This window comes from Ambystoma mexicanum, chromosome 8, assembly GCF_040938575.1.
Source record: "Ambystoma mexicanum isolate Mex_15411 chromosome 8, UKY_AmexF1_1, whole genome shotgun sequence".
Lineage (NCBI taxonomy): Eukaryota > Metazoa > Chordata > Amphibia > Caudata > Ambystomatidae > Ambystoma > Ambystoma mexicanum.
In genome coordinates, this window is record NC_090929.1 from 402,970,061 (window position 1) to 402,983,295 (window position 13,235).

General features: G+C 46.4%; 1 protein-coding gene across 1 annotated transcript in view; it reads right to left on the reverse strand.

Moving 5' to 3' along the window:
• The window catches only part of CIMIP2A (ciliary microtubule inner protein 2A), a 511,305-nt gene that overhangs the window by 172,874 nt on the left and 325,196 nt on the right, over positions 1-13,235 (reverse strand). The gene's annotated exons all lie outside the window — the stretch shown is intronic.

The following is a 13,235-nucleotide window of genomic DNA, read 5'->3' on the forward strand; positions in this document are numbered from 1 at the left end:
CCACCTGTCCCTTTTCCTTCCCCCACAACTCGTACACTCACCCATTCACAAACACACTACATAATACATATACACACCTCTGCATCCACGCATACATACACACAACCAAAATACATCATGAACTTGCAAAACCCTCACACGCATGCAAGCACACACCTTTACAACAACAAAAAAGTTCTTAACGTTTTTGACAAATCAGTCGCTGTGATGGACTCCCCTCCTGGCAGACCTCCAGCTTCTCTGCTCCTGAAGCCTCCGTCTCACTTGAATTTCTTCTGATGTCACTTTGACTTCAGAAAGAAATAATTTCTGTTCTGATTTGAAAAAGAGATCATTTCTTTCCAGAAACAAAGAAATTATTTCCAGCTGAAATACTTTCTTTCTGAAGTCAACGTGATTTCGGAAATAAATTAAGTCTGAGGGGGCTGTGTGTCCCCCCCCATGCAATTCTTTAAGATCCTTTCTTTTTTTTGGTTATATTAGCTATCTTTTTTATACTGTGTAGTACCCTTAAGGACTTATTTCACCTGAACGATTTCAATATGTGACTCAATAAAGTATTTATATTTTCAGTATATCAGTGTAGGTTCTTTTTTAGAGACATGTATGTAGACTAATTGTACCTTTGTGTCAATCTGCTACCTGACCTAAGCCTTGTTGCTCTGCCCAAGTTACTTGCCTTTAAGAGAGGTTTGGCTTCCCTTTCTTGCCAGGTGTGTTAGCCCTCCATTAAGGTCAGTGGTCGTAGTTCTCTCAACGGTGGGTGGTACACAAACTGCGTTAACAGCTGTCTATTAACATTAAATCACTTTTTAAATGTCTCCTCTTCTTGTTTTATTCATCTATACATGACCCTCCCCATGACCCTGCCTTAATCCATCTCCCCATCTACTTTCCTTCACACACTCTGAGATACAAGCATTACCTACCCTATCTGCGTCCTCCCTGCACTGCCTCCCAATTCTGCTCCCTCTCACACTTGTTGCTTTTCACCTGGAACATTGACACAGTTAAGGGATTCACATATGCCTGGAAGGGAATCGCCTGCTGTCATATGGCTCACCCCTTGTCCCGTTTCATTTTTCCCTGCTTTACCCGGTGTATCACTGTAAACATCGGCAGCGGATTTCCAAGGTACAGCTTGCTGCTGTGCTTTTAATCTTTGACTTTTGCATTTAATTTAGCTGGGTGCGCACGATTTGTTTTCCTTTAAGGCACTGGGTTATAACCCGAGCCGCAGCGCATGACGGGGCGCTACTTACATTCATCCACGCTACTTTGTAGCGACTGCATTTGTTTATTTTATTCTTTTATTTATTACCTCTCATTTTAATCATATTTGTTCTTGTATGCTAACAAGTGGCAGAGGGGGCCTGGCCTCTAGTGCACACCGATTCTCGCGCTCAGAGTGTGCAGGTCTGTCTTTCCTTTCTCTCCTGCACGCAGGCACCTGGGGCAGTCTGTCCTCACTGCGGATATGCAGTGGGACCTGATTGGCTCTGGTAATACAATGCAAACATATACCCGGGGGTGGACTGACAGCGCAACAGTCGTGGGCAGCGGGAGAGAGCCTGTCACGCTGAAGTTGCGTCAAAGTTAAGCCCGTTTGGGCCTGTCCGGGTCCGTCTGGGACAAGGGCGGGTCCGGCGGGCATGGACGCTGAATGATCAAGTGCTACTCGAAACAGGCCCTGCTCGACTTATCACCTCCAGGTAAAGTGCTGCCCTATGCTTTCAGGATGGTGGTACCTCCGACTGACGCCTCTGCTGATGTTTAAGTCTACTGAACTCACGGTCATTAGTAGCCCATGCTCTGTCGATTCAGGAGCTCCTCGTGGATAATCAGCCTGATGCCGTTTTCCTTACGGGGAAATGACGATACCTCTGCTCCGGCCCTGTCCCATGCTATCCCTGAGGGCTATAGTATTATTCATCCGGGTGGGGGTAGAGTGGTTATTTTCCAAACTTTCTTTTCTGATTCCTCTAGAGATAAGCTGGGCATGGAAGCTCTTTTAGTGCGCTTTACAGTGTAGGCTTCAGTCTCTTGGCATTTCTCAATTGTATATCGCTCACCGGGCTCTTACCTATCGTTTCTTAATCCTTTTTTAGATCTTGTAGCAGCACTACAGGTGAAACATGTGAATTTAGTGGTGCTGGGGAATTTTAATATGAGATTTAACTCTCCGCAACTGCCAGCAGTGGCCCAATTATCCAAGGCCATGCTGGACCTGGAGTTATTTCAATCAGTGCAGGAAACCACTTATTTTTTTTATTTATTTGATTTAATTGTAATACAATTTTACAATTTTTACAAAACAAACAAGCAGATGAAAGTTCATCCCTCCAAATTAGATTGCATTCCATCCGAATTAAATTCAAAAGTTCCTAGCTTAAGAGAGCAAGAGTTTAGGCTTCAGCTTACTGGTCTTTTCGCTCCTGAACTCTTTTTGTACTCCTGTACGAGTCCAATTTGTTTAAAGAACAAAGTTACTGCCACTGACCATTCGGTCCCCCCCACCCCCCTCCCCAGTAAGTCGTTCCACCAATCCTCTTCGTCAACTGTAGTTACACTGCTTAGGTGTTTCATTAAATAGATTTCTCTTGCCTCTTGGGTACCCTTACACTTTAGCAGAAGGTGTCTGATGGATTCCACCTGCTGGGTATTACAATACCGGCACTTATCAGAAGTTGCCTCTCCTCTTCTGGCCAAGATCTCATTTGTTTTTAAGAGGTTCAATCTGATTCTGAGAAAGGTGTTACGCAACTGTTTGTCTGGAAATTTTTTCAAGTACCCTCTCACCTCGTTGACTCTCTTTTGGATTATCGGAAGGTTTTTGCTTGATTTATACGAGGCAACATTATCCTGCGTTCTGATTCAATCCAATTCGGTCAGCTTTTTCACCACCTTCGTTGGATTTTGTATTAGGGTTGCTCTAGTGATGGCCACCTCTTGTAACAGGTTTACACAATGTTCCTCCCATGATGCTGGTATTTTGTTTTTCTCGCTGGCCAGTTCGTTCTTCAGAATCTCAAAAACTGGCACTGACGAGTCCATGATCACTTTCCTGAAGAGCATCAGAGTATTCCTCGCCACCATCCCCTTCACAGATGCTAGGCAGAGTTCTTGTCTAATGTGACATATGGGAACAGACATTGGCAACCCCAGCACCTTCTTCCAAAATTGGCCCTGCAACCTGTCCCAAAACTGCCTCGGAATTTATTTGTGGCATGGCTTCAGCTCCATACGTTATGCTCGGGACGACCTTGGTTTTAAAGAAAGACAGCACTGGAATCAATGAGACCTTTCCATATTTCATGTCGATTGTCCGTGCTTGGCATGACAAGGTCTTTGTTTTAGCTATTAGCATCTCCTGCATTGGAATTTCCGTGGGGCTGTTACTTAGCGTCACTCCCAAGTATTTAAAGCTGTTTACGATTTCAATTTTTTCTTTTTCTAGGCTCCATTTTTCTTTGCCTGCTGTTCGAGTTGTGGTTTCGAAGGCCATAATCTTGGTTTTACTTTTATTTAGTTCTAAATGGTTGTTTCCCAAGTATGCAAGTAGACTGTTCAACTGCCTTTGGAGCCCCACAGCTGTCTGATCTAATAAGATGATATCATCCGCATAGAGTAGTCTCTGTATTTTCTCTCCTCCTAATGATGGGAGAAAGCACCTAGTTTTAGCGAAGTCGTCTTCCAGGTCTGCTATATAAGCATTGTACAGTGCTGGAGCTAAGGGACAGCCCTGCTTTACTCCTCGGGCGGTATGAATAACCTTTGACAGTGTCCCTGCACCATTCAGCCGGACTCTCATGGTGGTATCTTCATAAAGAGCTCTTATTGGGGATAAGATTTTTTCTGGGCAGTTCTTGCCAATTAGTTTGGCCCACGGGCGCTCACGGCTCACACGGTCGAATGCCTGCACGAGGTCGACGAAGGCCATGAATATTCTCGGCGCTCCTTGTTGCTTTCAAGGAACGTAGTACCAGAATGTTTGCTGTGGTGCCTATGTTTCTGACAAACCCCGTCTGGAATTGATCTCTATAATTGGATTCCTTTAGCCAGTTGTTCAGGCCGTCCAGAGCACAAGAGCCAAATACCTTCCCGATGACGTCCAAGAGCGCTATGGGACGGTAATTTTTTGGATCTTCTTTCGCTCCTTTTTTAAAGATTGGGACCACATTTGAAGTCTTCCAAGAGGGGGGCACAGATTTAGAAGTGTTACAGTTCTGGAAAATCTGGCTAATTAGTGGAGCCCAAGTTGCAACGTTGGTCTTCAGATCTATGTTTGAGATGCCGTCCGGCCCTGGCGCTCTAGAGTTTTTTAGCTTCTTAATTTTTGATGTAATGGCGTCATAGTCGCAGGGTATTTCCCAGTTTGGCACTTGGCACCTCCGGATGTTCGATATCCGACTATCCTCCTTTTTATATAGCGATGCAAAGAAGTCCACCCATTTCTCTTCGCTGACATTATTCTGGACGGTGGTCTGGGTACTTGTTGTTTTCATATGAATCAAAGACCAGAATTCTTTGCTGCTTTTCTTTGAAAGTATGTCCAGCATTTGTTCTGCGTCGTGCTGTAGGAGACTTGCACGCTGATGTCTCACCCAATTTTTATACCTGCATTGCGCTAGATGGTATTTCGTTTGCAAGTTTATTGAGTTACTGGATTTTGCCATTCTCTGGATTTTTCTCAAGGCCGCTCTTTGCTTTACCAGTTCCTTATTGTAACTGTGTTCATGGACTAAGTGCGTAGGGCCCCCTTGTTGCTTCGATCTGCGGTAAGTTTCCAATAATGGCACATAGTCAGCAGTAGCGGCTCCAACTGGCTTATCAATAAGCTTATTGCTGATGATTTTATAAATCGTTGTTATTTCACTAATGGCTTTAGCCGTTAACCTAAGACGATTGCCACTCGGGTTAGCTTCCAAGCCTTGTAGCATGGATTCTTGCACCGGCCTGTAAGGGTGCCAGGTCGTTTTTAAGATGTTATGGTCGCTTTTGTCCGTTTTCACCACGTTGAAAGACTTTATCATGCTCAGTAAGGCCTTCGATACAAAAGTATGATCAATAATTCCCTTTTGATAATTTCTTTGCCATGTTGGGATCTTCTTGTTCTCTTTAGAGCGTAACCAATGCAAGTTATGCAGATCCCATTTGTCCATCAGGTTACCCCATCATTTAGCTCTGTCCCCATCCGTTGTAGATCTCGTGCATGAGGGAGTCTCATCATCCTCCATTGTGCAGTTTAGATCGCCATTTATAATGATGAGGCTCGGTTTTTGGCTTTCGCTTTCATCCTCCAGGAGGTTGTCGATAGCCTCTAGATATTGACCTGTAGTAATCTCTGTCGGATTCCAGTATGTGTTGATAACTAGCAGTTTTTTAAGAGAATTTTCCTTCCCCGTTGCAACACCGTCCAGTTGCCACTCTAATAATCCATCTTGATGCGTTTGTTCATTCTACTCCTTGTCCGTTCCTTACTGCTCTCCTGCAGCGATCGGCCCCTGCTTCGTTCTCTCTCCTTATTTCGCTGACTATTACTAGAAAGATTCTTTAGAATCCTCCTGGTTTTGGACTCTTTCCGCTGAGACCTCTTGTCTCCAGTACTTAGGTCGTTGTTGCGTTTGTCATAAGGAGAGTTACTCTCTCTTCGTGTCGTTGGGACGTTGGCTATGAGGGGATTTGAGGTCTTCATTTTCTTCCCTTCCGTATGTCTGAATTGGTCCTTACTGTGCTGTCTCCCCATTTGGCTCCCTGGGTGGGGGGCTGGGACTACATCACCTCTAGACACACTTTCTGTATGTGATCTAGTCTTAGGAGATGGGATGTCTGTTTCTGAATCTTCCAGTGTATATGTACTTAGATTCAATAAGGCTTCCATAGAGTTAAACTCTTCCTCCACTTTCTCTTCCTCCGAGAATTTTCTTTTTCTCGATTCACCCTTTCCTGATGGTTTTGCGTTGGAGGTTTCTCTCGTTCCCATTCGTCGTCTCGCTGTTGCTGTTCTTCTTGGCAACTTTGGTGGGGTCATTATCTTTAGTACTACCTTCTTGGCTTCTATTTTTTCAGGCACTAGTACCTTTTTTAAATTTAAATTTTCCACTGGTTTCACTTTCTTGTTAAAGAAGTTTCTAAATTCTTTCTGTTTTGTGTTTGTACATTTAGTTTTGGATTTGCCCCCCGACCCCTTTTCCGCTTCAATCGGGGTTATTCCTGAGCAGTCTAAATTAATGCATCCATTCTCTGACATGGGCGTCGCCTTCTTTCCACCAGGCGGCAGGTCGCTAGGTTTAGTTTGGCCGTTGATACTCATCTGGGCACTTGTGTTTTTTTCCTCCATATCCAGTGCCAAGTCATTATTTTTGTTCCAGCAGTTGGCACTGGTCTGTGTTCCTTGTGTATTCCGCTCCAAGTCTAGAGAGCACGATGATCCTTGGTCTCTGGTGTTTTCTTGTCTCACTTCCTTAGCCAATATGTATTTTTCCAAGTATAATAACTTGGTGTGTATTAGGGCCGTAATTGCTGCTTGATCTTTCACAGAGTCATTCAGTGCTTCGTATAGTTTGTAAAAGGGAGTCAGAGCGATCGTCACTGTGGACATTATACCCATTAGGTCTATTTTCTTATGCAGTGTTTCCTTTACACTCCCATGTAATGAGTCTGTCGGTCCTCACTCTACCTGGGGTAAGGCACGCCTCGGGGACCGGTGTTGGTTTTCCTGTGGCACCTCTGGGCGGTGTCTTTGCCAGGCTTTTTTCGGGTATGTTTGAGGCCACACTACATCCCAGTTCCTTCTGGCGGCCAAGGTGGATCTGGCCAGAGGTTTTCTCTTGCAGGTGCCCACTTTGAGACCACACGTTCAATTCCTCCGTCACCTCCAAAGGCTTGTGGGTACTCTTTAGGTTGTTAGTGGTCTGGTTAGGCTCCAGGGGCGGCACACCTGCCATCAGTGCAGGAAGGTGCGGAATAGGAGAGGCCAGGGGGGGTTTCCCAAAGTGCCACCTTACTGGCGTTTCAAGTTATGGCAATTTGTCCCCGATCCTCTGTTTAACAACTCCCCTCTCCTCTTGGCTATTGGATGGTTGTTCTTTTAAAATAGACTCTTCAACCGCCACCCACCCCTCCAAAAGCTCTCCATCTGATATTTTTTTTTGTGGTGTGGGGGGGGCTTACACCCTTTTTTTAAAAGAAATTAGTCACCTGATTGCGGGACGGTACTTTGAGTGTCTTACTTTTTTTGCCTGATCCTCTGTAGTAGTGTTTAGTGGAGGATTTTCCCCCCGTTCAGTTTATTTTGTTTTAGTGCTGTTAATGCACGTTCCTTTCTATTAACTTGCCTGGCCTCCGCAGTACATGCGGGCCGCCAGCAGGTGTCAGTGTCCACTCCTGCTGTGTGTTGGCCAGCAAACTCAGCCCCGTTCTCTGCCGCGGCTTGACTTTCCTCCCCCTCCTTTACTGGGGACACCGACTGCTCTATCGGCCAGGCTGAGTAGGGAACCCCCTCCTCCTCCAGTGCTCCGCGACCAGCATCGTTGCCAACGGCGTCCCCCACGAACACCACACTTGCCGCAGCGGCAGCACCAATATCGCAGAGTGCCGCGTCCTCTCCCCGCCGGGGCTCCAACCACAGCGTCGAACCCATTCCCCCTCCACCTCCCTCAACCAACTCTCCACGGCCCCCTCCTCGGGCGCGTGGACGACCGCCGCAACCACCACCCCCCCGAGGAGGGCGGGTGTCGCCGCGGCCAGCATAGAACCGCTCGAAGATTCTACTTCTGCGGCAGGCAGCGGCCCTAGAACGCCTCCCGTGTCTCCTGGGTCACGAGGCAGAGCCCCCCTGACCGCCCACACTAGGTATGATAAGTAGGGCCGGTGGGGGGTTGTGTGTCGTTCTCTGCAAGTTTGTTAATATTATTTGGTAGCTTGGACAATGCGTTTGGATTGGTGGTAGGGACGATGGTTCCAGTTTTGTGGGTAGTCACTGCGTCTACTTCAGAGGACACAGCAATGTCAATGGAGTCTATGTTGCTGGCACCATCGCTAATTCCGTTTTTTGACTTCTTCACATTTTCAGGAAATTCAGAAAGTTCTGCGTGTGATACACGCCCCACCTCCTTCTCCCCCTACTGCACTGGGCTCTCAAAAGTTTGCCTGTCCTCCAATGCAGGCTGAACCAAGGGTTCAGAGTCCCGAATGTTGAAAAGAATTGGGGGTGCACTAACAGGGGTAGTGCTTAGTTTATTTGGAGAGTGCAGCAATTCAGTAGAGTTATTGATAATGTTAGTGGTGTTAGAGATGTTGGAGATGTTTAGAGGAAGCTTTAAAGGGGGCTTCAAAACAAGTATACGCAGTTGTCTAGGTCTTAATGTAACCAGAGATGGCCCAGAGCCTGTACCCAGCTTCCTTTTACCTCTAGACTCTTGAAAGTCATCCCGACCAGCCGGGTCCTCGTTCTCCTTATTTTGTGACGGCCCCCCGTCACGTCTGCATCTAGTGCTTCTAAGGCGCCGCTCCTCGTTCTCCTCCGTCTCTGTTGCCGTCTTGCCTGTCATGAATGCACGACTGCTCCACTCGTAGGCCGCTCCGCGGCCGCTCTGCGGTCAGACTGGGCTTTTAAACACCAGCTCCTCCCAGTCAACCAGCAGGGTAAACAGAGTAGAAAGACTGCTCAAAGCAGCATAGAGTAGAGTGACTGCAGGACTGCTCCACTCGTCGACCACTCTGCGCTAACCCACTTATTATCAAGGGGGCATGCTTGATCTGATTTTTGCTCAGGAAGGCAATATTTCTGTTGCCTTAGGGAAACAGGTGCTGTGGTCCCACCATACCTTATACCTTTTAAGATATTAGGACAGGTAGCTTCTGCTAAAGCGGCACCCACTACCTTTTGGAGACGCAATTGGCGCCACATGGATCACAATTTATTATTGTTTCTGATTTTGGATAGATGTAGGGGCACTTCAGAAATTAGTCTCTTTTCTTTTGCAGATTCTAATTGATGTGGCTAATCAAATATCCCCACTCAAACGTACCCAAGCACGGAGGAGTCGCTCTGAGCTTTGGTTTACTGACAACTTAAAAACACATGCCTGCAAGTGAGGCACGTGTAGCGTAAGTGGTGTGGCTCTCATAGCCTTGCTGAGAAAGTTGCAACTTTCAAACAGGTATCACAGAGAGATTGGGATGGCTGAGCAAGCCTTCTTCACTCAGAGGGTGAGCTGGTTCTTAACCCGTTGAAATAACTTTTTTCAGTGGTGAAGTCATTTTCATCTACCACTCGTTTCTCCCCTGGAGTCCTACCAACTCAAACACTATGTGACTCTCTCTCTAAATTCTTCCTTTCAAAAGCGGTGAACATTCTGAAGACCATCTATGACAGCAACCTGAATAGGGCTGTCTACCCTCCTCCTGAAATAGTTGTTACAGCTATGAGCATCTGGACACAGTTTCCAAAATTCTCTACGGATAAGGTCTCACAGGCTATTGCTTGACTTAAGTCTGCCACCCTGTCAGATCCAATCCCTTTGGCCATTCTTAAAGCTGTCATGCCAGGCATGAACCCTTGGGTCACAAAGGCGGTGAATAGTGCCTGTCAATCTGGCTCAATTCCTATAGAACTGAAACAGGCTACGGTAAGCCCCCTTCTGAAGAAACTGTCACTGGATGCTTCGGTGTTGGCTAACGTTTGTCCTCTCTCTCTTCTCCCTTTCTTTATGAAATTGCGTAAGTCTTTGGTGGCCCCTCTTCTTTCAGCTTTTCTGGAAACTTCTAAATTCATTGACTATTTTCAATCTGGGTTTTGGCCAGGGCGTGGCACAGAGAGTGTCCTGGTGTCCATGGTTAATGACCTGACTACACTGGTTGACTACGGAGGGGTGGGGGCCCTGATACTGTGGCCTTCGACACTGTTGACCACTCCATCCTGCTGTTCCAGTTAGTCCCAGCTGGCCTCGCCGGGCAGGTGCCTGGTTCACTTAATTTCTAACAGAACACAGTTGCTATCCCTTTCCTCTTTATCGTTCTCTCCTCTGTGTACTCCCCTGTAGTGTTCCTCAGGGCTTTGCCTTGTCCCCAATGCTTTTTAATATCTATGTTCAGCTGCCGGTTCGCCTCATCCACTCCAATGGCTTGAGATGTTACTCTTAAGCTGATGACAACCAGATTCTGGTCGATTAGATCTTGACCAGGTGGGGTTGTCCTCAGGGTTGTGTGAGTGCCTGTCAGCTGTGTGGGGGTGAATGAATGCGAACTGTCTTAAACTGTATGGGGACAAAACGGAAGACCAGATAGTGGGTTCACCTTCTAGCTCTGCAGACTTCCCCATTCTGGCCCCCCACTTTGGGTGATCTTACTATTCCCATGATGCGCAACAAGAATTTGGAGATTCTCTTGTCATCTTCCCTTTCGATGACCCTGCAGGTGAGTGTGGTGGGCAAAACAGGATATTTTCTCCTTAGAGTACTTAGGAAAGTACTCCCCTTCCTCCCTAGTCATTAGCAGCCGCTGGTAGTGTCATCATTGATCACCAGCCGCTTTGACTATTGACTATATACCTGGCTAATTTTGCAAGCACTATCTACCATCTGCAGCTGCTGCAAAATCCGGCTGCCCAGGTGGCCACAAATTCTCCCTATGGAGCACATATTAGTCCAGTGCTTCAAGCCCTCCACTGGCTACTATAAATCCTTGTGCCTGGTTCAACAGGTTTTCTACGGCCAAGGGCCAGGATACATTTCGCCATTATATCCCAGGGCAAGAACTCTGTTCTGGTAGTGCTGATTTGATGGCAATCCCCAAGGTCCGGTGATGCCGAGTTGGAGGACGTGCCTTTTCTTTTGCTGCAGGGAAGTTGTGGAATGGCCTCCACTCTGACCCCAGAGGTATTGAGAACCATCTTCAATTTAGACTTTCTTGTTTTAATCATATGTGGTCCTGCTACCACCTTGGAATATCTTGTGCCAAGATGCCCTTGGGTGAACAGGTGCGCTATAAGTGTTAATAACATAACATAAATATTAGCAGATAGCAGTAAACAATGGTTCACAGTCTATCTGTTGGTCAGTATTTTCCTAATTCAATGTATCATACTTCAGCTTTAAAGCACCCAATTACAGGAACACTCTGTTTTGTGTATTGTTCCCATTGTAGGGTGTTTCCTACAGAAGCACAATGACATCTCTATTAAAAAAGCAAAAATAAAGTAACATTTGTATCCAAAGTTCTGAAAAGCGCTTAGTCGCATATAGTGCTTTCAAACTGATTATACATCACATATGTTTATTGCTAGGTGGGTAGTGTGACAAAGTGAACTCTCGGTCATCGTCACTGGACCTGAGAATGACAACACCCGGCCCTCAAAGCCAGCTATAACCTGGAAAGCTATATACCCAGGTCATGGCACCTTCTCCATTTTGTAAATCTCATCTCTCCAGTGGCATAGAGCAGATTCAGAGGTCACAGGTGCACATCTGACAGCTGTTGTGACAGCCAAATCACTGCAATGCAGAGACTGCATTTAAGATATGCACCTCTGTTCCCAGACAACGTAGTAATTAGGAATGCTCTTCTAATGCCAGTTTAATCTTTAAATATAAAGCCATACCTGAGTTTAGGGTATGGTGAATAGTAATTCACATAAATATAAGCAATCACATGAATATGGTATCATACATATGTCAACAGTGTGGGCCCAACCCAGCTGTGGACAGGCTGTGTATATTCCCTCCATCCAGGCTGTCTCTGCTGCTCCCAGCAAGACTATAGCCCTGGTGCTGCCTCACTTTGAACTATTGTGAGGAAGTGTAACACCTCTCTCTAGTGTGAAGGCACCTCAGCAGGACAATGTCCTCGGAATAGGAATCAAAGGGCACATCTTTCTTAAAGCACATAGCCTTACACATGGGTGTTACACACCAAAAAAGGGCCTTTCATGCTATTGACAAGGAAAGGGGTGAAGTTAGAGTAGAAAGGGAGCAGAGCTTTGCTGGGGGACAATTCCACCCTCTTATTTATCTCTATATTCTCTGTTCCTTCCTTTCCCCTCCACTTCCTTTAACACAAAGCACTGATGTAAGAAGGCAAAGACCGCTTGTCTCAAAAACAGGGATTCAACCCATAAAAGAGGGCTTGCTTTTGTCAAATCGCCCGTGTACTTTTGCCTTTAAAAGAAGAGATCACTCACCCCTTTTTTGTTTCATCACTGGACGTCAGCCCTTGAAGATGAATTGTGTGGGCTCTGTTGAGAGAGCAGTCCTTTCCAAAGACCTCCTGTTGTGAGGCGAAGACAGGTGATCCAAGGCAGAGGCACGCTCTGCTCCCTAATCATCCCTAGGGCACATTGGGGGCAACCTGCTGCTGGAGCAAGACCAGCATCTCTGCCAGCCACATTGCTGCCCAGGACCTCACTGTCCCGAAGGACCCGCAAAGGTGTGTGCCAGCCTCCCATGTGTTTGGGATTCTGAGAACAAGGACTACCCTTGCCTCTGAGACCCTGGAGTGGGACCCACAGCACTTGAGAGCCAAGACAGCCACAATCCCTGCAATGTCGTTGTCAAACTGCTGAAAACTGTGATTCCAGCCCGCTTGACCCCGATTGGACCAACAAGACCCTTTGTAGCTACCTTCGGCACTTCTTCAAACTCTTCAGACGCTGCTGCATCCTCAAACCAGTTAGTTGCTGCACTACACCAGCTGAGCGCATTGTTGCCTCAAAAGAATTCGAACTGCTGAGTGCCTCACTTTGAACTCAACTCAGTACCTGCTCCCCATCTGGATCACTGCGTTTGCTGCATATGAAACTGATTCAAACTGGTTGCACAGCAGCAAGAAGCCTGGTTCACCAAGAGCAGCAACAAGGTATTATTGAGGGCTAACTACTCCCCCTCCCCAGTGCATCTTTGGGCCATAGAGACTGGTTAGGTCACCCTTAATACCTTTCATTGCACAAGAGCATATCCTTTTAAAAACATTGTAGTTATTGATTGCCTTTCAATCCTGTTTCATTACCCAGGGTGCTGGAGCTTTTTATCTTTTGCATATTCTGTGTTCTTTCCACTGGGGTGGATTTTTGCAGTATATTCTATGTAGTTATTTTTGGATATGGTGTGTTTAAGAGCTGAGTAGGTGGATTAGCCATGCCTCATCCTTGTACTCCTGCGGGCAGAAGTCATTTTGTCACAGTTACAGTATGTATGGGTGGGGACGGGCTGCCTCAAACTCTGTACTTTTATTTCACA